The sequence below is a fragment of the Eublepharis macularius genome, chromosome 5, assembly GCF_028583425.1.
Source record: "Eublepharis macularius isolate TG4126 chromosome 5, MPM_Emac_v1.0, whole genome shotgun sequence".
NCBI lineage: Eukaryota > Metazoa > Chordata > Lepidosauria > Squamata > Eublepharidae > Eublepharis > Eublepharis macularius.
Window position 1 is genome coordinate 20,301,124 of NC_072794.1, and position 24,745 is coordinate 20,325,868.

At 48.7% G+C, this 24,745-nt stretch overlaps 1 protein-coding gene across 1 annotated transcript in view; it reads right to left on the reverse strand.

Moving 5' to 3' along the window:
• Positions 1–24,745, reverse strand: part of GNG7 (G protein subunit gamma 7) — a 114,423-nt gene that overhangs the window by 14,199 nt on the left and 75,479 nt on the right. The window lies entirely within an intron of this gene.

Sequence of the window (24,745 nt, forward strand, 5' to 3'; positions counted from 1 at the left end):
GAGTGGCACGTTTACAACTAGATGACCTCCTTTGCCTCTGAAAAGGGGACAGTTTTGGAGGGTGTGTGTGTGTGTGTGTGTGTGTGTGTGTGTGTGTGTGGGTCAGCTGGTGTGGTCAATGGAAGGCTGCTTATCTACTGCCCCATTACCAACAGTCTAGCATTACTAACATTTGCTCTGTCTCTGTCACATACATTATTTTGCACGACACACATTTTGCACTAGACACATTGGCTTTTTAAAATTCTTTGGGGAGGATTTGCAGCTCTGGAGGGGAGGGAGGGGGGAGAAAGAAAGAATTCAATAGCTCATTCAGTTGTTAAGCTTTGGTTGCAGGAAGTGTAAACCCAAAATGGAGCCGGCTTTGTTCTCCCCCAGACAAGCAAAAAACTCCCATTCCCCCTCACAGTCTCTCTCTCTGTTCCTACAAACATGAGGTCATCTCTGAGGGAGGGGAGCCAAGGCAAAGGACTTGGTGCTCAGAGCCAAGGCTGCTGGCTCCTTCCTGAACATTTCAACAAGCAAGCGCCCCCCCCCATATCCTCCTTTGTGTCCAGTCAGACAGCAGTTTCTTGGTGACACTTCTGTACTTTGAGCCCCCCTCCCACTGAAGTGTTCAACACAGGTTTAGTGGGGGGGGGGATTGTGTTTGCAAACAGTGGGCTGGAGCCAGGCTAATTTCCACTGATCTCATCTTCTTGCTGTAGCCCCCCATTTACCTTTCATGCTGTTCCCAAGTGTCCTGACCCCCAGAAGCAGCATTTCAGGGAGATTAGCAGGCTGCAGAAGAGAGGGAGGCAGGGACATTCTGTTCCACTCAAAGAGGTGCCTTGCATGAGTGGTAAACTTAAGTCTCTCTCTATACGAGACGTCTTACACGAGGACGCTCAAATGTAGGGAGATGCAGTGATAGCCAGGAAGCATAGTTTCACTTCTCTACACAGAGCTGGTAGAGAAGGCTCCTCAGAGGGTTTGTTAAAGTCATCTTTGCGGAGGTGAAATTGACAAAGCCATCTCAGAGGTGAAGATGAAATAACAAACCCTCTGAGGAGCAATCTCCACTTGCTCTGTGTAAAGAGGTGAAATTGACAGAGCCTTTGGCTCTGTCTTTTGAAACTGCGCTTCCCAGCTAACATTGTGTCTCCCCACACTTGACCATCCTCGTGTAAAGTGTCTCGTGTAGAGAGACTCTACGTCTGGATCCATCCCCATAAATTATGGTGAATGCCCCCCCTCGCCACAGTTCATCTCAGAAATAAAATGTGCACTTGCCAATAAATTGGAAAAATACCCCAGTTATTCCGAGTCCAAAATTCATAGCACCAACCAGCTGCTGAACTTGGAGAACACATAATTTCCCCATGCAGAGGGAGGAGAATGAATAAGGGAGGGAAAGAAGAAGGGGTGACAACAAGGAGGAGAAGAAAATGCACGCGCTAATGGGGAGGCAGCGGGGTGGGGAGGAGTTACCTGGCTGCAGAACCCCACCCGGACACAGGAGAGAGGAAATGGCTACCTGGCATTTATGTTTTCAACTGGAGATTGAGCAGCCCATCTTTCTTTCAGCGGCCTTTGGTGCAGCTTGTGATCCATTTTCTATCATGCTGTACAGCACCACCACTGCATCTTGTGTTCCCTAGCAGGGCCAGACCCCCCCCCCCCCCACAAATGATTTGTTTAACACTGAGCCTGAAAAGGAATTCTGTAACACCAAAAAGCTTGCTACTTTCAAGTAGCCTAAGAAAGCGGATTCCCTTGTTCTAATTTTGAGATCCCCCCACCCACAATCAAACCTACCCTTTTTATTCAGATGCAGAAAATACAGAAAGAAGTCAGGGAAGTTCTGCGGTGGGGAGAGGTTTACAAGTAGAGAGAGGCACGTGACTTAAGGAGTACAAGGACATGCCATGAATCAAAGAGACAGGGTGGGGGATTCTCTCCCTGCTTTAGGACATACACCTACCTGTATCTTGGAGCCCAAGAGGAGGTAAATTATTCCAAATGAAGTATGGGGGGCACAAATATCTGAAATATGACAACTAATACAGTTTGCCCTGCTTGGCCTGCAGAAAAAAAGCCTTGCTCAGCAAAAAGCTACGCACTGCAAAAGAAAAGGCCACTCAAGGCCACGCAGGTGTCAGCTGCCGCTTCTGCATCAGATTTTGCATCTCTCTGCCCTTGGTCCACAATGGGATGGCGGGGAGATCTTCATTTGTACGTGATTAAAAGACAATTTCTGTCCCCCACCTCCCAACACAAACGTTAAAAGAGCTTTTATTAATCTTGTACTTATTAATCGTAAGAGAGGGAGGATCATGAAAGCTCCAGGGACCTAGCTTCAGGGGTCAGCCTTTTGCAGCTTAACGGGATTTCAGGTAGGAAAGGCTCCTCTGGGCCTCGGAGAGCCACCGCTGGGCACACACGTTGCCCAATTCAGAATAAGGTGGCTTTGTAAGTTCAAGAGCAAAAATGGACAGCTCCACTCTTCTAGCCCTAGTCCAGAGGCCGAGTACCTGCTTTGCAGGCAAGAGCGCTCCAGCTTCAAACTCTAGTTAAAGAATTCCAAGTCTCAGAGTTGGAGACTTGCCTCGGCTTAAAACCCTGGAAAGCTGATATTTTGACTAGACTCCAGGAGACCCGGCTTCGAATCCCCACACCGCCATGGAAGCTCACAGGATGGCCTCGGGCCAGTAACTCATTCTCAGCCTCTCCTACCTCACAAGGTTGTTGCTCTGAGGATGAAGAGTTAGATGGAATAATGGTTGCACTAGGGATAAGATGCCTTTACATTCATAAACAGCCTGTACGGGGCTCTGGTGAAACTTGTGAGAATGGGTGCTGAACTGCCATGGAAAGATCCTTCAGACTGCTTCTCTAATCCCCAGGTGCCCTTGAGGCCTGAGCTGCAGACCACACTAATGCCGCCCTTGCAAAGTCGGGGCCATGCGGAAAGAAGCGACCTTTCAAGGGTGCCTGGCTTTCAAAGCGTTAGCGCAGATTTGCACAAGTTTGGCCTGTCCACTGAACCATTACAACAAACAACACACAAATAGCTTTCTGAGCTCACGGTTGCTAAGCTTCAAACTGGAAGCTCCTGTATAAATGCCAAGCCGGTTGCACAAATGTAACGAACAAGCACGCGCACACACAGAGCCCCTGCACAACAGAGGCTGTGTTTGGAGAAGGGAAGCAGCAAAAGGGTCCTACAATTGCAGGAAGCAGCCAAGGGGCTGGGATGACATCATGCCTGACCAGCATTACAATACCTTGGCGGCGGGAGGGGGGGGGAGAGGGGGTTGCCTGTTGGCTGATGTCAGCGGGTGGCTGCAATTTATCCCCAAGATGATTTTTATCATTCTGCCAGAACAGGTGAAGTCATCTCAGTGACAAAGACTCTCAACAATGTCACCAAACCCAGGTACCTCTGCTGATTGCATCATGGGGGAGTTTTTGGGAAGGCCTCTGGCTTGTTCCTGGCAGGCAATGGGGAGGTGATCGGTTAGGCATCTCTCTCTCTCTCTCTCTCTTTTTCTCACACACACACACACACACACACACACACACACACACACACACACACACACACACACACACACACACACACACACACACACACAGAGAGAGAGAGAGAGAGAGAGAGAGAGAGAGAGAGAGAGAGAGAGAGAGAGAGAGAGAGTTGTGTTAAGTCTGTTGCAGCAGGCACGCAGACACAAAACAACCTTTAAAGGATGGCAGATTTATTAATACATTTTCCAGCTTGTGCCACAAAAAAATCTGTTCAAGAAGCGCCACCTGACTCTGATGCTCAAGCATTCATTTATTCCAAATTCAAGATTCTCCCACTGAAAAAAGTGGACTAGAATAAGCACTCCTTCACACACACACCCCTCCCAGTGCCCCCATCCTTGGCTCAGCCGTTGTTTTTTTTAACAAGGGAGCAGAGTGTCTCTGCCGACAGCACCAAAGTTCAGGGCTTCCAGAGAGGTAGTGGTGGCAATCTTTTGTCACAAGACTACAGAAGAGTCACCTTGGGGCAGCTTAAGGGCTAAGAGACCTGTGAGGGCACAAGCAGGCTGTGAAAGCAAAAGGTCCTCCCTCTAATGCAGCTGGTAGACTGCCTCAGCAGATGAAGGTTCTACCTGATGTCACGATGACTCAGATTCCCTTACATATATGAAAATATATTCAGTCAGACTCTTGGTCCAACAGCCCTGCGGTGCCTCCTGACACTGGCTGTAGCTCTCCAGGATCTTGGGAAGAGGAAGGTCCTTTGCCACACTTTTCCCTTGAGATCCTTTGAACTGGGGATGCCAGAGACAGCACGGCACACACCTCATACAAATTCAGATCTTACACAGCTCGGAGCTGTTACGGATCACAGGGTATTAGACAGCAACCATGACCCAGCAGCAGGTAAGATCTCAAAAAGCTACTCAGCAACATCTTCACACTCCGGAGAACAGTACAGACTTTGACCTAATTCATAATATCACAAGGCCCCGAACTACTCCTCCTTCACGGGCACTGCAGCGGTTCAGGTGTGCTGTGAAAATAGGCCACGGTGTTACACAAAATAGCGGCTTAACTCTAATCCCTGGGGACTGTTACGAAACGAGGAAAACTGGCGCTCCGTTAAAGAGTCTCACTGGGGAAAGAGGGAAGGGTCGATGTGAAACCAGAGATGGTCTCACTTACTGAAGGACAGGTGGCAATGCCACTCTTGGCGGTGTATGACTCGACAAAGCTGTTGTGCCAGCAGGTGCAGCCGTTAGTATGGTGGTTCAGCCGAGTTGTTGGATGCAAAGCCTCTACAGATGAAAATGCCTCTTATCCGAACTGAGACCTCTACACACTGCAACAGTCCAGCAAAAAAGCACGTATGATAAAAAATATGGAAGGGCCTGCAGCTCAGGGGTAGAGTACCTGTTTTGCACATGGAAGGTCCTATCAATCGCTAGCAAAACCGTCTCCAGTAGCAGTGCTGGGAAAGGCCCTTCTCTGCCTAAGAACTTAGAAAGCCGCTGGCAGGCAGAGGAGACAGTATGGGGCCAGCCACAGCAAAGCTCTCTGACCCTGCATGAGGCAGCTTCCTATACTCACATGTTAAGTAAGTATATCTTAATACAATGTACCAAGAGCAACTAAATCCCAAATTCCATTGCTCGATACCCACTAGGAGACAAGTCGAGCTCTTCTCCAATGCATGCTACTTCTGCATTTCCTAAAAAGAGACTTGGCAACTTGATCTCAAGAGCTAAGTTTGCTGCAGTGGGTTAACAAAATGAGATTTCAAAGTAAAATCATCCCCCGCCACCTGTAATGTCCTGCTGCAGATCCTCAGCCTTGCACTGGAGCTGTGGTTTTCAGGCCCGACCCGCAAAACCAGAGCCCAGGCCACAGGAATGGCTGTGTTGTGGGCATGGCCCTTCTCTCTTGCTGAACACAGATCAGGGAGGAAAGCAGCCGGTCCGCGGGGATGTGAAGGTCCAGAGAAAAAAACAGCAGAAAGGTCGGACACCCCCATGTTTTTCCAAGGTCTTTTTTTCTTCATTCCCCTCACCCCCTTTTAAAAACATGTTATTTCATATTTATTTATGCAGAGCCCTTTTAGACTGCCACATTACCCCATATTTCAAGCTGGTTTGCAAGTTCAACATTAATCCAAAGTATTAAAAAAAAATTACAAGAATGAAACTGGAAGCTGAAATAATAGCAAACCCCCCAAATTATACATCCGAAATATAAATTAAAAATTTATGAAACATTTGTTTGAGGCGAAGCAATTTTTTTCATGCTGCTTAACAAAGCTGGAGTTAAAAAGAGTGGGGGGGGTGGTTGGGAACTCAAGAGGGAATAGACAAGAAATGTAGATTTAATCGTTTTTTTTTAAATAATGGAACAAAAAGCATCCCCCCAAATGCCCACCCTTTTGGCCAACCCACCTCAGCTTTAAAAACTTGGGCTGATGTACAACCTTAGGTCTGGCTTCTGTTCCACAAGGGGTACCTGCTTAGCAACCCCCAGGTCATCAGGAGTTTGCCCCGGCATGCCCCATTCATCAACATTCCTTTGTTCACCTTCCTTAATACAGCACAGTTCCTGGAAACGCCAAGTCTGTTTACGCCTCTTCTTTTTAATAATATCTCTTGCAAGCCTCTCCTCGCAGTAAAACAAAGGTCAGACGTGACCCCGTTTGTGCATCGGAGAGAAGAGAAAAAAACAGAACCTCAATAGGGTGATACCCATCTTACTAAGGATCAACCATATTGTCAGAAAGCGGTAAGCAAACATCAGAGTCCCCCAGAGCTCCTCAACAGGCCAAACGCGTAATATAAAAAGGGTGAGGGAAGAGGGAAATAAAGTTGTTTCGTGGCGTGATGGAGGAGTCTAAAGGCTGCCTCTTGTTACCTTCTTGCAGCAGAGGCTGGCAGACTTACAGGGCATCCCCTATGTAAAGGGGTTACCAAGAGCCAGGGTGGTGTAGTGGTTAGAGTGTTGGGCTAGAAACAAGGAGACCCAAGTTTAAATTCCTGTTCTGACACAGAAACTTGCTGCACGACCTTCCTGATGCAGCTGGTAGACTGCCCCAGGAGATGAAGGTTCTACCTGATGTCATGACCGTCTCAGCCTAACCCATGTCAAAGGGTGTTGTGAGGATAAACAGGAGGAGAATGATGTGAGTTGTTCTGGGTTCCCACTGGGAGGGAGGGAGGGAGGGAGGGAGAAATAAATCCACTGAAGTTATTTGCTTAGACTGTGCTGGGTGCCAAAGAGGCCTCTGGCACAGGCTTCACTTCTGGGAGCTAATTGCCCTCCAGTCACTAGCGCACGCCACTGACCCTTGCTTCCGTTGACTCTCAAACTAGTGCCTCTCCTAAATAGTACCTCCAGCTTTTTTAACGGAAGGACTGTCCCATTTTCCTTCTGCTGTCTGCCTTCCAAGGGACCTGTCTGATCCAGCGAGTGCTGGAGAGAGATGCATATTAAAGGTAGGCATATTACTACTGGCTTTTATACTGGCAAAGGGAGGGCAGCCACTGTTTCCTACTTCTCTGTCTCACCGCATCATGAAACCAGGGGTCCTACCATGTCCTGAAATATCTTTCCCTCCGCAAATCTCCTTTTCACTGCAACATCCAACCTGACCCGAGTGCCCTGGAGAATTCTTGCCCCACTAATAAAATGGCATGGCCCTCTGGTCGCTTTCTGAACTACTCCCATGGTTTTCCACCAAAAACCTGATCCCCCCTTTCCCCAACAGCATCTCTTCAATTGGTGCACAGAAGTGTGTGTGTGTGGGGGGGGGGGGGGTTGGTTGGCGCCCAGTAGTGTTGTGGCCAACTCCGTACTGCTGAAGCCCCTGGTGAGATTAAAAGACAACAACATGGGGATGCACTAGCCTGATGCAACAGCAGTGGCATCGCGTGGGTCGCCAGCGCCTGGGGCAAGGCAAGTATTGAGCCCCCCTAACCCGTGGACCCTTAGCACTCCCTGAGTCACTTCAGTTGCCTGGAACCAGGATTGCCAGCTAGCCTATCCTTCCCCCTGCTCTGTTAGGGTTGCCAGCCTCCAGGTGGTGGCTGGAGATCTTCCGGAATTACAACGGTTCTCCAGGCCAGAGATCTGTTCCCCTGGAGAAAATGGCTGCTTTGGAGGGAGGACTCTGTAGAATTATCTTACAGTGAGGTCCTTTCCTTCCCAAAGCCTGCCTTCTCCAGGCTTCATCCCTCAAATCTCCAAGAATTTCCCAACCTGGAGCTGGCAACCCTACCTTTCACGCCTCTTTTTTCACCCCCTGCCCATCCCTCCCTGCAGGATCTGGTAAATGCTCATCTCCCCCCTCCCACATGCATGAGGGTGGCCATGCATGCTTTCCACTTGAGGCAGGTGCAATGGGTGCCCCTGCCCAGCCACGGAGCTTCTGCTGTAGCGCTTCCCCTTGGCCAACTTGGATCCTTCCCCTGCAGCGAGGCGCCCACTGGCTCCCGCACTGGGCATCCATCGCTGCTCTTGAGCGCGCCTGCAATCACAATGCCATGGGACTACATCTCCCAGCATGCTCCTGGCCCAGCCAGCCTTCCAGCCGATGGGAGCGAGCAGCCCCTCACAGTGTCCCATGAGGAGGCCGCAGCGAGGAGGAGGGTGTGTGCATGGCTGTTTGGTGCTAAGGCATGGAGATCCAGTGTGAGTGGCCATTTGGGGAGGGGAGGCTGGATTGTTGTAAGGAACGGGTCTCCCCAATAGATACAAGCGACTCGCCTCGGCTGCCCTGGTGAGAGTATAGAGGCAGGGCTGGAGAAATGTTGTGCGCCCCTGAGAATTTTGCGCCCGGGGCAACGGCCCCTGTCACCCACCCACCCACGCTACGCCACTGTGCAACAGCCTAGCCAGTCTTTGCTTGCAAGCCGCGGCAGCTTTCCTCCTTCTAGCATCATGCCCTATCAGTGGCCTGATCTGTGAAAGGACTACGCAAGCTGAGACCCACAGGCTTTGGAACAGCAGAAGTAGGTCACTGTGCAGGATGAGATAACTCATGCCTTGTGCTCCGGTGACGTGACACCATAACCCCCGAGGAACAGATCTCTTCTCAAAGCCCTGTGGACGCAGGCTGCTGACCCACAAGGCAGGAGTTCAAAAAACTAGGCTGGGATGGTTGACACTTCTACCCCCGTTTCTGGCTCCGAGGAGGAGAGCTTTCCACAGGCACTCACACAAGTCTTTGGGGGTTTCTGGTTAGCACAAAGGCAACAGTGGCAGCTGTATGGCCTCATCCGTGCCCGGTAATCCATCACTTTTCAGAATCAGTTTTTACGTTGCTGAGAAGCTGGAAGTGGCTGCTCCTGAGCCCAATTACAAGAAATTGCTGCCACAGCAGGGGAACAACACAGCCTCCTTTCTCGCAAGCCAGAGACTGCCGAGCATTTTAAAACAATTGCACACGGCAGAGCTAAACCAACTTCCGAGCAGCGGGGGGGGGGGGGGGGAGAGCACAGGCTGTTGTCCTAAACATGGCTTGATTTGCAGAGTAGCAACAATGGAAATTTAAATGCTGACAAATGTGAGACTTGCTCCTAGTGAATGCGTCTGCCATACCTTTCAATCACCCGGGGGCAAAATGAGCAGACGCCCCTGCCCAAAATATGAACGTAAAGACGCTACCTCAGTGGTTGATCTAGCTCAGGAGTGCCAGATCTAAATTGACAATTGCTCTCCAGAGAGAATAGCTTTTTCCAGTGTCTGACTATCTAGCACATTTTCATTCTGTCCTTGCTCCAAGCATCTCTTTTCCCATTACAACCTTGTGAGGCAGGCTAGGATGAGAGATGGTGACTGGCCCAAAGTCACTCTCTGAACTTCATGGCCAAGCAGGGATCCTGAGCTTGGATCTCCTAGGGCCCCAGTCTGGCACTCTAACTACTCCACAACACTAACACCTCTTTTTAAATGGGGGGGGGGGCGGGATTGAAGCTGTGACCTTCCACATATGAGTCATAGCCCTTTCTCCTTTGAAATTCAAAGCCAAAGCATCTAAGTTTCCTTTCTGCTGAGTCAGACCATCTATCTACCTACAAATCCCAGTCCAGAGAGTGAGGGAGAGACTTTTCCCCACACCTGCTACTGGAGAGCTTATTCTGTTACTGGGGATTGAATTTAGGATCCTCTGCATCCCAAGGGATGGCTAACAGAGCTGTAGATTTTTGTCTATGAATGTCAGAAATGGCCGTCTTTGCCTCGGATCCTGGTGAGTATCCCCTTCTGGTATCCTAGAGTAACCAAAACCCAAGGTCTTAATCTGGGAGCAAAGTAAGGGAAATGGCCTTTCTTAAGAGCAAACTCAGCTGCTTTATCACAGCGGGAAGTCATGAACTCTTCCCAGTCCCTTCAATCTCCCAGGACGAGTCCAAGGAGACTCGTTTTTCCAGTAAGTGCCTGGAGCAGCCCCCATTCCCCCCACTTCTGAGCCAGAACCGTTCCACCTCATTTGCCACGGGAGAATTACAGCATTGCCTGTCAAAGGACAGATCCTCTGTTTTACAAGCTCCCAGAATCTCAGCAGTGATGCTAAAACAGGCAGACCTTGCCAGCTCTGCAGACATGGTAACCTGATGACGTTTGCCCGAGCCAAGCTGAAGCTCGTTTTATATAAGAGGCCTTCCCGCATCCTCTTGCATCCTGTTTCTTGACACAGATATTAAAAATCCAGAGGCACGCTTGTTTTGGAGAAACCTGCTGGTATGACCCAGATATGCTCCTAAAGAATGATAGGTACCGTGGCTCAGTGGGAGAACATCTGCCTTGCATGCAGAAAGTCGTGGGATCAAGCCCTGGCAGCAACTCCACTTAAAGGATCACGGGTACACAAGACCTCCCTCTGCCCAAGAGCCTCTGCCAAGGAGAGGAGAAATTTCTGGAATGGGTGGACCAAAAATCTAATGATGCAAGGCATTTCATACATCCATACTGCAAGAAAGAAAAAAAATATTAAGAGGGGGAAATTGGATCATACCTCCTTGAAGCTTGTCCCTAAGTCAGTGAAAAAGGCTGTCGCAGGTCCCCAGAGCCAGGGATGTCACTATGTGCCTCGAGGGGGTAATCCAGATTCTCCCCTCCCACTCTGCCTTACATTCTCTGGGGAAACACAGAAACATAGAGCTGGAAGGCATCCCAAGGGCCAATCTCCTGCACAATCCAGGAAAATCACAGCTATCTCCCCTCCCTCCCTACCTCCCCCTGGTGACCTCTGCTCTATGCCCAGAGGAAGACATAAAACCTCCAGGATCCCCCGGCCAATACAGCCTGGAGGAAAATTCCTTCCTGACCCCAAAGTGGCCACTCTCACAGATCTTGTTCGCTGTTTTCTTTTGTTACTGAACACTCTTGATGATCAGACCCTTGCACGCTCAGGTCAGAAACTGTCTGCTGGTTTTAGCGAAGGTGACGTGAAGTTGGTTCATCTTGCTCAAATTCATCGAAGCAGCTGCAGTTTCTGCTTCCCATTCTGGCCTCAGACTAGGATTTTTTCCTTGAGCAAAGGCTGTGGTTTTCTCACCAGGACTGCAAGACTGAAGGCCAGCGTAATGTAGTGTTTAGAGGGACTAGGGTCTGGGAGACCCGGGTTCAAATCCCCATTTTGCCATGGAAGCTTGCTGGCTGACTTCACTGTGTCGTCATGAGGATGTAAGAGGAAAGGAGAATCACGTAAGTTACTTTGGGTGCCCACTGAAGATAAAGGGTGAGGTATAAATGAAATTAAACAAACAAGACCATGGGGATAGTTCTACACCCCTGCTATGCTTTGCACCTAGAACCCTACCAGTATCTCATCACCTTGCGGATGGTTAACAAAAGCTGCTCTGGCTGCCCATCTCATTATTCAGTGGGCTAAGAAGGGTACTGTAGAGCTGTAAAAGATTAGAAAGGGGCAACCAACAAAAGTCAAACCACATTCTTTAGGAGGAAAAGCTACGGAATTGGTGTACTTTTTTGTTTACAGCCAAGACAAGAAAAAAAGGAGACAAGGGAAAGGTTCGTAAAACAAGGCACGGGAGTGCAGAAAGAACTTTTTTTCTGACTCCACCATAATACTAAAATTTCACTCACTGAATCTGATGTGCGGGAGACTCAGGACAGATAAAAGAGAGCATTTTGTCTCATAAATCAGAATTAATTAGGGGAATTCACCACCACAAGTTTTTTTTTTTTAATTTCAGGGGCTTTTAAAAAAGATTAATGTGAAATCTCTATTGACAGCTATCTGTTATGATGACTAAATTAAACCTCCCTGTCCTAAGGCAGTCTATCAGGTATGAATCCCCACTCTGCTATGGAAACTCACTGGGTGGCCTTCGGCCAGCCACACTCTCCCAGCCTAACCTACCTCACTGGATTGCTGGGAGGATAAAATTAAGTTGAATCACCCTCTGCTCCAAGGCTTCTGACTGGCTGCTGTCAGAAACAGGATGCTTGGCCAGATGGACCCAATTTTGTCAATCCAGCAAGGAAATTCTTACATCTTTAACTCCCCAGGGGCTGCAGCTTCAGCCCTGTAACAGGGGAATCAAGGCTGTTTTTGGATTTTCTCTGAGACATTCAGCACGTAAAAAAACAACCTCTACTCCCTTGACCTTGGAATCTGTTTCAATGTCACAGGACAAAACTGGTTTCACTATCTGAGTGCAAACCTATTGCAAGAGGACCAGTGGTGCTGGGGTCTGGCTCCTCCTAATCCCATAATCCTTTCAACAGAGGAAGATAGAAAGGGGGACAAATGAACTTTGCTCCTTCGACCCAGCAGGAACAGAGCAGTGAGTGTGTCAGGACTTTGGACAGATGCATGAGGAACAGGGAAAAGGGGTTAGGCTGGTAGCGAGTTGTTGTAAAGTTCCACTGCAAGTACTATAAGCCGGAAGCAATAAGGTTATTTTTCTGTTCCGTCTCCAAAAGCCAAGCCAGGCAATTGTATTGATGAAAACCAATTTCCAAAACAATGGTGCGGAAAAATTCTTCTAAATTAGGTTTGGCAAGGTAACTGCACTCCCCCCCCCAAAAAATGGTGGTGTTTTTTTTTTTTTTTAAAGATTACATTCTGTTTTTCCGGCATAATATTCATGAATTTATTAATGGCAATCAGACCCCAAGGTGGCCTACAAAGTAATTATAAAACAATGTCCAATCAAAAATAAAACATTTACATTACAAAGTACCAAATACTTTAAAAGCCAATAGTTTAAAAAGAGACAACATTTTTAAAAGCAAAATAAAACAAAACACCCCACTTAGGGCCTAAATGTGCACTGAAGAACTGAGGCTGATTTAATCCCTGTGAGCTCTTGACACTGAACCTATTTGGTTTGGGCCTCATATTAACTCAAAACAAGTTTTTATTTGGCTACTGCAGGGTAAGCTGTAGAGCTGAGGGAGCCCCATTGTCCAAGCCCCACCACAAAAAAGGGCCAGCCAGTTAGGCCTGATCTGGCAGGGCTCTTCCTGTGGTTCTCAGCCAAATAGGAGGAGCAATTCCTAGTAACCTCCTGAAAAAACAAACCTGAGAACTAGGGCATGTCAGGATGTGGCACAGATGGGAGAGGGGGAAGCATCTGGAGGTCCTTCAGATAGACTGATAACTTCTGACCACAGCTCCAATCAAACCAAGACTAGATGAACCAAAGACTGAAAAGGGCGGGGGGAGACTACAAGGAGCGCTCTGCAAGCCACAAGCTTCAAGGTAGCACATATAGATTGAGGATGTGGGATGGGAGAGATTCCCAAGCCAAAGAACAACCTTTGCTGGGCAGAGTTTACAGCTAAAAGTAAACCGCAAACTGCTAAACAAGTGATGCAACAGCACTTCGAAGCCAGACACTGCTGCAAAGCCATGGATGAGACGTCCAGACACTTGGAGACCAAACAGCAGAAGCTGGTCTCCTGCCTCCAGTGACCCACCCCCAGCCCTTTCAGGGCATCTGCCTTCCAGGGTCAGCCTGAGCATCTATCAAAGCAGCACACAGCGTGCTTGTCGAAGGCTGCGAAGCAAAGCCACCCCACTGGCATTCATCTGCCGGGACAGCTTCATTAGGCCAGCTCAACGGAGCAGCCCTCAGCAAAGTGCTGTTTGCAGGGATCTCCCTGCTTGGTTGCAGCCGCCAGCAGCAGCTGTCAAGGGGACTGAGTCAGAAAACATGTACTTTGGCTGATGGGAGCTTTCTAAGAGCACCCACTGGTGGAGCCAAATAGACACAGACTACAAGTCTGTGACCGACTGTACATGACATTCTGCAACATGGCTGTGGCAGCCAAATCGCTCATTGCTGAGGCTAAAGAGCGTGCAGGCTGTTCGTGCTGAAGGCACAGAGACAGAACAAGGTCAGGGCGAGGATTCCTGCAGTCGGGAGCTGGGCCACGTAGCTGCCTTATGCAGAACCAGGCCATTGGCCCGTTTGGCCGAGCACTGTCTCTTCTGACTGGCAAGGCTCTCAAGCAGGGATGGGTCTTTTCACAGCACCTGAGACCCTCGAACTGGAGACCGAACCTGAGACTTTCTATGCACGGAGAGCCAGTGCGGTGTAGCGGTCAGAGTGTCGGACTACGGCCAGGTTCACATCCCCACTCTGACTGGTTCAAGTTCACCCAAGGAAGCTTCCATGGCACACACCTACTTCACAGGGTTGTTGTGAGAATTAAATGGGGGTGATGGGGAGAATGCTGTAATCAGCTTTGGGTCCCCAACGGTGAGAAAGGGTATAAATTGAAATGTTGCTAATGCTCAACCCCAAAGCTGCAGCTCTAAAAGCAGAAGTGCCCAGCTGTGGATTTCTGCTCACAGACATACAAATCTGGCTTTTGCTGAGTCGGATCAGTCCTCCACCTAGTCCAGTATTTATGCTGACCCAGAAATAATTCTCCAAGATCTCAGGCACAGAAAAGGCTCTCTCAGCACCTGGCACCCCCGATTCCTTTCTGACTGGAGATGCCAGGGACCAAGCACGGGGTCTACCAAAGAGCCACGAGCCCTCCCCAAAGGAAGGGAGTGTGCAAGCGCACGAATCTGGAGATCACTTCTAGGAAAAGGGAAGCAAGCAAGCCAGTACATTAACCTCTACAGCTTTTCCCCAAAGCTAGACTACCATTAAAATGGGGAGGGAGGAGGGAGGAAAAGGGTGTATTAACATTACCAATGGAAGTGGGAAGAGAGAGAGAACGAGAACATGACTTAATAAGGTTCCAGAATAGAACTTGTAAGGCTGAGTGGGAGGGATTAGGAAGGAAAAGCCAAACCAGACCCTGGAGTTTTGGGTGAGAAAGGGAAGACACCAAATCTGAAGACCAATCCGTTAGTCTTAGCCCTCTCCTCTGTCTCCAACACACACGTGGTTCCTCTCATCCTTACTGCCACATAGGCACAGTTCACACATGACCTGTCCAGAGAGGAGTGGCTCATGAACTGATAGCAGGTGGTGTACTAGTTGAATGTCTGGGAGATCGAGGAACAAATCCTCACTCTGCCATGGATACACACTGGGTGACCTTTGGCCAGTCACACACACTCAGCCCAACCTACCTACAAGGGATGTTCTAAGGATAAAACGGAGGACAGGAGAATGACGTAAGCCACTGGGGAGAAAGGCAAGGTATAAATGAAGTAAGTAAGTGAACAGCTGTCAATCATGATAATAAAATGGAGCCTCCATGTTCAAGGGCAATTTACTTCTCGATTTCAATTGCTGGGGGAGGGGTCAACAACAGGGAGGGCGCAGCTGCCTTCTTGCCCTGCTGTTTACTATTGGAAACAGGATGCTGGACTGCAGGGCCCCACCTTGGTCTGATCCAGCAGAGCTGCTCTTGGGCTCTTAGAACCAAACCATGTTTTTGAGTTCTGCGAACCAGCCTTGTGGCTCATCCCACCCTCCCACCTTTTGGTCATGGGCAATTTCTGATTGAACGCAAATGGTATTTTGCCTTTATAGATGAACCTGCGAACTGTGACTTCTGCTTCCTCTCCAAGCTAGGTTGCAAACCAGGTTTAATACAACCCTCAGCATTTTGATAATGTTCAAAGCGTGTCTCACATACAATCCTGCTGTAACAGTCCAACAAAGCAGACCAGAATATTTATTGCCATATTAAGGGAGTGGGGAGAGGGGCTGAGGCTGAGAGAGAACTTCAGGAATGAGGCCACCAAGTAGGGCTGCCAATTCCAGGTTGTGAAATCCCTGGGGATTTGGGAGCAGAGCTGTGGGGGGGGGCACCTCCGGCGCCAGGGTTTCTGGCGCCTGCAGCAACCCCCATGTGCACGTGCGCGTGCGCCCCCCGAACTGCGTGATGACATCATCACATGATGACATCATCACGCAGCAAAGCTGAGCCCACTGGCCGGCAGGTGGCTGGGGCAGCATGCAGAGGCTGCTCCTGCTCCACACACCGCCCTGGCCACCTGCCATGCCTGGCCTGCGGCTGCTGTGCCCAGCCAGGGGCGTGTGGCGGTGGCGGCGGCGAGGGGCTGGCTGGCTGCAGCAGCCGCAGGCCAGGCACGCCAGCTCTGTGGGGCGTGCCTCCACCCCCGGCACCCTCTCCGGCACCCCGGCACTCGCAGTGCCCGCCTCACCACCTCAATGGAGGTGCCGGCCCTGGGGGGGGGGCAGATTTGGGGAGGGGAGAGACCTCAGCAGGATATAATACCCATAGCACCGACCCTCCTAAGTAGCCATTTCCTCCAAAGGCCCCCAAGGTGGTGAATATCACGGGTATGAGTATCTTTCTTTTTTTATTCAGAAAAAAAGCACAACATTAGACTATGCCAGCACCCGGTCTATGCGAGTCTGAAGCTAGTTTATAAGCCTGCTGTAGAGGAGAAGCACCAGCTTTGCTGGTCAAGATGTAGTGGAAAACTACAGTTCGTATGAACCTGGAAGTCACTCACTGAATTGCGGCAGAAGGGACAGCGGGAAGCATGCATGCAAAGAGCTGGTTCATCTAGCACCCACCTAAGGCTGAGCATGAACCATATTCATAGCTTAGCGACAACTGGAAAAATCCCAGGCTTTATTCATTCAAAATATTTGTATGCCGCCTTTCCACCCAATTTTAGCCCTAAAGGTAATTAAAAAGAATTAAAAACCAGCTTTTAAAAACAATACACAGTTATAAAACAACCATTAAAACACGAACAGCAAGGAGAGTCAATGAGGGAATGCCAAATGAAACAGAAAGGTCTTCACCAGCTGGTGGAAGACGACGATAAACAGATGAATCTCTCAGGGGAGGGAATTCCATCAAGTTCCTCACTTTCAAAATCTGCCTCGCACACAGAATCTGGGTTTTCCCTGGTGGAAAATCCAGTATTGTGGGGGGATTTTTGGTGTCGTAGGCAATAAACACTCACTGGTATGCACAGAGAAAGGAAGGCCAATCAGGGCTCAGCAAGCGCTCCTGCAAGGATGGCAGATCCCCCCCCCCTTTAGGCAAAAATCATAATCCCCTCCCTCTTGCCCCCAAGAGGGAAGCTTTGTGCTTTGATCTGCATAAGGTGACCTTTGCCTATCTGACTTTCAATCTCACTGGCTGGACAGCAGCTGCTGTTATGATAAAATTTAGGTTGAAAACAACAACTGGAACGGGCCAAAAATCCCCATCCGCCTGCTTGTCTTGTTCCAACCTGAAGGACAGAGCTAGCCTGGACAGTCCACCTGAGAAGCCCCAAACAGCAAGGGGTCAGAGCAGGGCGTGGGATGTGAATTTTAAAGTGGGTTAAGGATTGCCCTTCCTACTTAACAGGTACTACCACATGTGCAAATTATACTATTCTTGCTCTAAGTTGTCACTCCAGCCCCTCCAGGGTGGTGTGGGAGAGGATGCTGCCTTGCTTGTGTAGCCTCAATTACTGTCCTGCAGCTAGACTCAGATGGAAACCCATTGGTATCACCTCTAGCCATCTTCCTTCTCCATCCTACCCTTTGCTCCTCCATGAAACTGACCAAAGTCTTGCCAGTTTCAGCAGAAAGCCTAGAAGAGGAAGGAAATCTGAACTGGGTGAAACCGGCAAGGTTTCCCAGTGTATCTCCAGGTAGGGAGGAGCAGTTACCGCGTGGAAAAAGCCTGACACATACACAAAAAAGGCAATTGTGCACAGAGGTATTGAGGGAGGTGGGTGGAGGGCTAACAAGGCGCTTCAGGAAGAACATGTCTGTTCCCAAGATACCAGGAAGGTTGAAAGCCAACTGTAAACAGGCTGTCCTGCATGACATTTCTATGCCTGAGTCCCTTGAGAAATGGTTCCGGATCAAGGAGAGAATTCTAAGCTAGGTGGAGCAATGCCCAGACTCGGGGCAAAGTAGCTTTGTGTATTATAGGGGAGGAGCCACAGCTCACTGGGGCTGATCACCTTCTTTGAACACAGAAGGGACATTCTGTCCCTGGCACATCCAAAGGGATGGGAACGTCTTTTCCCAGCATGATTCCTTGGAAAGTAGGCAATACAAAGGTAAACGTGCCAAAGGCAGGTCTTGGTATAAAGGCAGTTCCTATTCTCATTTTTATCCTTCCCTTCCAAAATGCGTCTCTCTCTTCCTTCATTTTGCCCTCACAACAACCCTGCGAGGTAGGTTAGGCTGAGAGAGACTGACCCAAACTGAGCTTCGCATTATAGCTGGGATTTGAATCCCGGACTCCCTAATCCTGATATGACATACCAACCACTATACTCAGAAGATACAATCTGCAAACCAGAGGCTGGCTGCCATATTGAACTTCACTGTTCTGTCTCTAGATCTGACTGGCTGAGGTATCCCTTGGGTTGTCTACTAACTCATGCACTGTGTAGAGAAAATGGATAAAGAGAAGTTGTTCTCACTCTTCCGTAATACTCATACTAATGGAACTAGTCTGAATAGGTTCATGACAGACAGAAGGAATTCACCTGATGGATAGTTGGACCTGTAGAACTCATTGCCACAAGATGTAGAGAGGGCCACTCGCTCAGACGGATCTAAAAGAGGATTGGGAAGATTTCTGGAGGACGGGCCTATTGATAGCCATGACTGGTGAATGAGACCTCTGGGTTCAGAGGCAGAATGCCTCTGGTTGTCAGAAGCCAGGGAACCATCAGTGGGGTGAGGCCCTACTTGCCGGCTTTTGGCGGGGGGGCACTATTAGCCCCTGTTGGAAATAAGATGCTGGACCACTGGAATACAGTAACTCTTTATGTTCTTATGGGTACTTTGGGTGCAGTAACTCAGCTGATGCTGCTCAAGAGGAGCAGAAGGAAAAGGGGAAGTCCTCTTCACCCAATGCATCCCTACCTGGAAGTGTCGACTCAGCAGCTGAAGGTAATCAACCACCACAGGAAGAGCATTCTCTGCAGGGAATGAGTCACCTCAACTCAACCGCTTGAAGAAATGGAAGGAAGGTCCCCGAGCCCAGTCAGAGAGGCAGGAAATTATTCAAACACCCTTGTGTGGCTACAGAGGACCATTTTAGGAAGGCTGCTTGCTGCTCTGACCAAGGGGCGAGGGAAATCCCCCATTTGTGTCTCAAAAGTCACTTCAGCGTGTGGCTGGGTGTGACAAATGACCAGCTAACAGGGGTCCTGTGAAGAGACAAAAGTGGATGTCTATTATCTCCTTTGTTAAGCATGAGATTTTGGACCCCCTGAGCACAGAGAACTGAGTTAATGCCACTTTCTATGCAATCGCTGGGATCTGCCTACACCTCTACACAGTTCCTCCCATGCCACAGTTAATCTGCCATGCAGTAAAACCGTGGGATGCATTTGCTTCCTAAGCCCCGATCCCACCTGAAAGGTGAGCTTCAGGTGGCAGGTGACAATGTTTTCCTAGTTACAGATCCCTGCAACTTTGCCAGATTTTTATCCAGTGGGTTGTATCCTACTCAGCTCGGCTAACGGCAGCACCCTCTTCTGAGGCAAGAGTTTCTGCTTCGGTTTGCAACTGTCCTTACGGTATTTATAATTGCACAATAATATTTTACTGCACCTTTATACTGGATTACCGCCAACTGCCTTAAGAGCCGTATCTGTGAGTGTGGGATAAAGATGGTTTTAAGGCTTCTGAAATTGTGACTCAAGACAAAGGAAGTGAGTTAATGATGTAAAACTGGTTATTCTAAAAAGGGGGACAGAGAAGTGGAAAGGAGGCCTGGCAAAGCTAAGATTACTCTTGCTAAAATCCACCCCGTGTCTCCCATTTTCTGACGATGCCCAATTCCAGCTGAGGCAGTGACAGCCAGCCTTTAGTCCCAGAGGCTGCTCTTAACTCTGTGATGGTGGAAAATGTCCGGGCTGCCCTCCTCCAGCCTTAACCCCCCCCCCCCGCTCCACTCCACTACAAAACTAGGCACGACTGATTATTCTACAGGCTTTGCATTCCACCAGGACAATCCGATATTTTCCTAGGTAGATTTCAGCGAAGCTTAAGACTGAACTGTGGTGTTCAGTTTCTTGCTGGCTGTCAGGCCCTGAAAACTGTTTCGCCAGCTAGCACTGAGCCCATGGGTGATGATGCCCAAGAAAAAGCATGAGATATGACAATGATTTCTAGATGCACAGTAAAAAATTGTACATTTATGGGAAGAAAACACAATGGAGCCTCTTGGGATTCCCGTAACAAATTCAAAGTGGCAGATGCTCGCGTGGCATACTGGGTAAGAGGCATGATGGTTCCTATTGGCGGGCAATCCCTTCGTTGTTTAGCGAAAACGTTTCTACCCTGCCTTTTGATTCAATATAGGCAAGGCTACCTCTGAAACAAAAAGAGATGAACTTGGATGGCAGATGTTGGGGAGGGAGCCACTGCTTTGCTTCCACAGTCTCCACCCCTGCACTGCTCCAGGGCCAGAGTAACAGACACACCTGCCTACCTAGATCCCCAGACCTGCTAGCAAGAGGCAGCAGCCACAAACGGCGATGCCCTCAGGCAGCACCTCTTGACGAGCTGCCACTGTACATGGCGTCCTCAGGACAGCTTACAACAAGCAGTGTGTACATGCCGACAACTGAGGGCAACCATTCTTGTACCCCCAAACGCGGCATCTGGGCCACCGTAAATGTGTTACATCTTGACCATAGGACTGGGAGACTCCAGATATGAAGGAGTACAGAGAACAAGAACTGATCGTGGTCACGTATGATGGGCCAAGTGTGCATGTGCGGAATCAAACGCTCTCTTGTTTGTTACCAGGACAGACTACTCAACCTAATGCAGCACCACACAGAGCATGAAACCCATTCCAGGAACAGTGTTTGCAATTTCAAAACAGCTTCTCTCGTCACCCTGAGTGGACACTTGCCTGCTCTGACCTTCTTCTGAAGTCGCCCATCACATGAGGCCATCGAAGTGACCATTCACCCTTTGTGAGATGAAGGGGTGCAGAGGACAAAAGCCATGGGTGCATGGAAGGCAGCCTTGTGACTGCTCCCTCTCTCCCTTATGTGTGGCGCTCTTGTCTGCATCACAGAAATCTTGATTTTGGGGTGAGGGGTGGGAGGCAAACAGCCCGCAAACAGCTCAAAATAGACTGGCCACAGAGTTGCCCCCCCCCCTTGCTTCATTCAGCCGCCCACGAGATGAGTATGGCAATCTGGAGGAAGCAGTGATTGCTCTGCACTTGTCTTGGGCAGCAAAAGCAATTATCCTGCAAAAAAAAATAAATCACTTTCTATGTCTGCATGTGACCTATGGGGCTCCACGCCAAGTGTGTTTTCTCATTAGCCTTTTCGGTAAAAGTCAGTGACTCCAACATCATGTGAGGATTCGCAAGCTGGGAGCAAAGCCAACCCTGGGCTGCAGGGGAGGGGGAGCAGGAGAGAAAGATTTCGGCCATCCTTTATCTCGAGAACAGGAAGAGCAGTCACGCTGGCCTGGCCAGGGTTCAAGCCTTTAGCTAAGAGATTGCAGAAGCTGAAACAATGTCGAGATGGAAGTAGGAAGCAGATGCTAAATAAGGAAACTCTTGTGCAAGAGGGGGGGGGGAGAAAGTGAGAAAAGGTGAGCAATCAGCTTTCTAACGGACTCACTGACCTCCCAGCCACGGGGCAAAACCAGGAAGCCTTAAGAAGGTGACTGCGACCATCTCCAAAGGATCCTACAGATGCCTTTTCACTTACTTATTTCTTCACTCAAATATTTATGCTGCTTTGCTATAAACTTTCCACAGAAACTTATAAAGATCGGCAACAAAACATGATTTGTACTGGAAAAACAGCAGGAATCAACAACTAATTAAAGCCAAAACAGAGAGAACAAAGTGAGGAAGGAATCCATCAGAAGGACGTGAGAATAAAACAGGTCTTTGCTGGGCATCTGAATGTGGATAAGGATGGTGCCAGGCAGTCCTTTTGAGGGGCGGAAATCCCAAGGCATGATACCCTAACAATGAAGGCTCAGGCTTGGTCAATCGCCATGTGCCTCGTATACCTGGCTGAGCCAAATGGAAGCTCCCTGCTTGCTCTAGACCAAATTACAAGCTGGGTTTGCCCCAGAGAGGCCCCTGTTCTGGGACAATTCGGAGCCCTAGTCCAGATAAAGCACTACCTCTCTCGAGTTCTATTTCTGCAAGGCTCAAAAAATGCCCAAGAAAAGCACATGTTCAGATCACCGAAGATTAAAGAGTACCAAGCTCAGCTGAGACCCAAAGAACCTTCAATTTTGTTTCATGGCAGCAAAAGTCTGGAACTTGGTTGGTATTTACATTTCAAAGGGCAAATAGTTGCAGAATGCAGTAGAAATCTTAGATCGCTGCCTGACAGCCATAGTGAAATGGTTGAAAAACAACAAATTGAAATTGAACCCAGACAAGACTGAAGTGACGCTTGTTGGGAAGGCAGAGGTCTTGAAGGACATTGTACTTCCCACTTTCGATGGAGTTCGTCTGACCCTTGCAGACTAAGTTAAGAGCTTAGGGATTATACTAGATCCAGCATTATTACTAGAAAAACAAGTTAAGGCAGCGACAAAAAATGCTTTCTACAACCTCACTCTAGCCTGGAAGATGGCTTCTTCTCTTGACACGGCTGACCTGGCCACTTGGATCCATGCTATGGCAACGTCAAGGCTTGACTATTGTAATGCTCTATACATAGGTCTCCCATCTAAGTTAACTAGGAGGCTCCAATTAGTGCAAAATGCTGCAGCTCCACTGTTATCAGGAGCGAACAGAAGCATGAACATCACTCTTATCCTACAGTTGCTCCATTGGCTACCCATCAGTTACCGTGCTTAGTTCAAGGCATTAGTTATTACATACAAAGTTTTTCACGGCTTTGGTCCAGCATACCAACGGGACTGCCTCCCTCCCTATGTTCCTCCATGGCAGCTTCGCTCATCTGAATAGGGTCTCCTGCAGGTGCCAGACTGCACACGGGTGAAGCCAGCAGCAGCCTGAACACAGGCTCTCCCTGTAGTGGCCTCTACCCTGTGGAATGACCTGCCTGAGGAAGTCAGAAGAGCCCCTACTCTCTTAGCTTTCCGCAAACAATGCAAAACCGAACTATTCAAAAAGGCTTTTTACTCAAATGGGAGGGCTGTATTGTAGGGATGGGGTCCCAGATGCTTCGCTAATGAGTTAGGGACCATAGACGTCATCACTGTATTGCCTTATATATTATCTGCTGCTTTAAATATGTACTCCTATGTACCACCAGTGCTCCATGTTGTCTAATGTTAGTCCTAGAACTGATTATGTTCTGCTTCAGTATTTTTTTTTTACTCTGTATTGGATTCTTGCTAATACTGTGTCTTTTAAACTTATTTCTATTTACCCTATGGCATTATTTATGGAAATGTCCTTGATACTGTAATGAAATGTACTTGATAGGGGCCATAGCATCGAAATCGCAGGAGGTCATAGCCCCTCTCTATACTGCCTTGGTCAGTCCGCACCTGGAGTATTGTGTGCAGTTCTGGAGGCCTCACTTCAAAAAGGATGTGGACAAAATCGAGAGGGTGCAGAGGAGAGCGACAAGAATGATCAGGGGTCTGGAGACTGAGCCCTACGAGGAAAGGCCGAGGGCCTTGGGAATGTTTAGTTTGGAGAAGAGGAGGTTGAGGGGGGACATGATTGCTCTCTTTAAATATTTGAAAGGCTGTCATTTGGAGGAGGGCAAGGAGCTGTTCCAGTTGGCAGCAGAGGGTAGGACCCAAAGCAATGGGCTTAAATTACATGCACAAAGGTACCGGCTGAATATTAGGAAAAACTTTTTCATGGTCAGAGTAGTTCAAAAGAGGAATCAGCTGCCTAGGGAGGTGGTGAGCTCCCTCTCACTGGCAGTTTTCAAGAAGAGGCTGGATGAATACTTGTCAGAGATGCTTTAGGCTGATCCTGCACTGGGCAGGGGGTTGGACTAGATGGTCTGTATGGCCCCTTCCAACTCTATGATTCTATGATTACTATGATTATTGTACTACTCTCATACTGTGTAATCCGCCTTGAGTCTCAGTGAGAAAGTTGGATTATAAATGACATAAATAAATAAGTTATTGACCATTCTTATGAAAAATGGCATATAATACCAGAAAAGACAAAACTCGGGGCACTAATCTGTCTAGAAGAGTGGTATGTAAGTGCAGTTATTATTATCATAAAGTGATGGACAGCAGATCTAGGACAGAAAAAAATACAGAATTAGCTTATGGAACTCACTGCCACAGGATGCGAGGATGTTCACTAATTTAGATAAGCTACTTCTAACAGAAGGACAGCATGGTGCAGGGCTTAGATCACTGGACCAGGTCTGAATCGACCTGTATTCAAATCTCCATTCAGCCATGAGATCTCTTGGGCCTCTCCTCAGTGCAACTGATTGGAAAAGAGGAGAACTAAGTTCACTGCCCCAAGGTACTTGGAGGGAAGGCTGGACTCAAAATGTAACAGAATAAGGGAGGAGGCAGGAGGGAGACAAGGACTACAAAATGCTGCAGCATTGCGGGTGATTACGTGAGGTTCACCCCTTCTTACTCTGCTGACTCTCCATGAAAGCATTAAAGAGCAAACGGCTGCTGGGAGAATGGGAAAACTTAAGTCGGCAATACAGAATGCTGAATGCTGACTGGTGGAGAACTCAGGCCAGGTGCTTCTTTGCTCTTCTTGCTCTTGAGAGGATAGAGAGCATGCCTGGTACCTGCACGAGTCCTCTTTCCACCTTAGGAAGATGGGAGGAGTTGGTGCCATTCCACTCCTAAGAAAGCAAAGAATTGCAAGCTTCATTTTACTCTCCAAAGTGGTTGACAGTAAATCT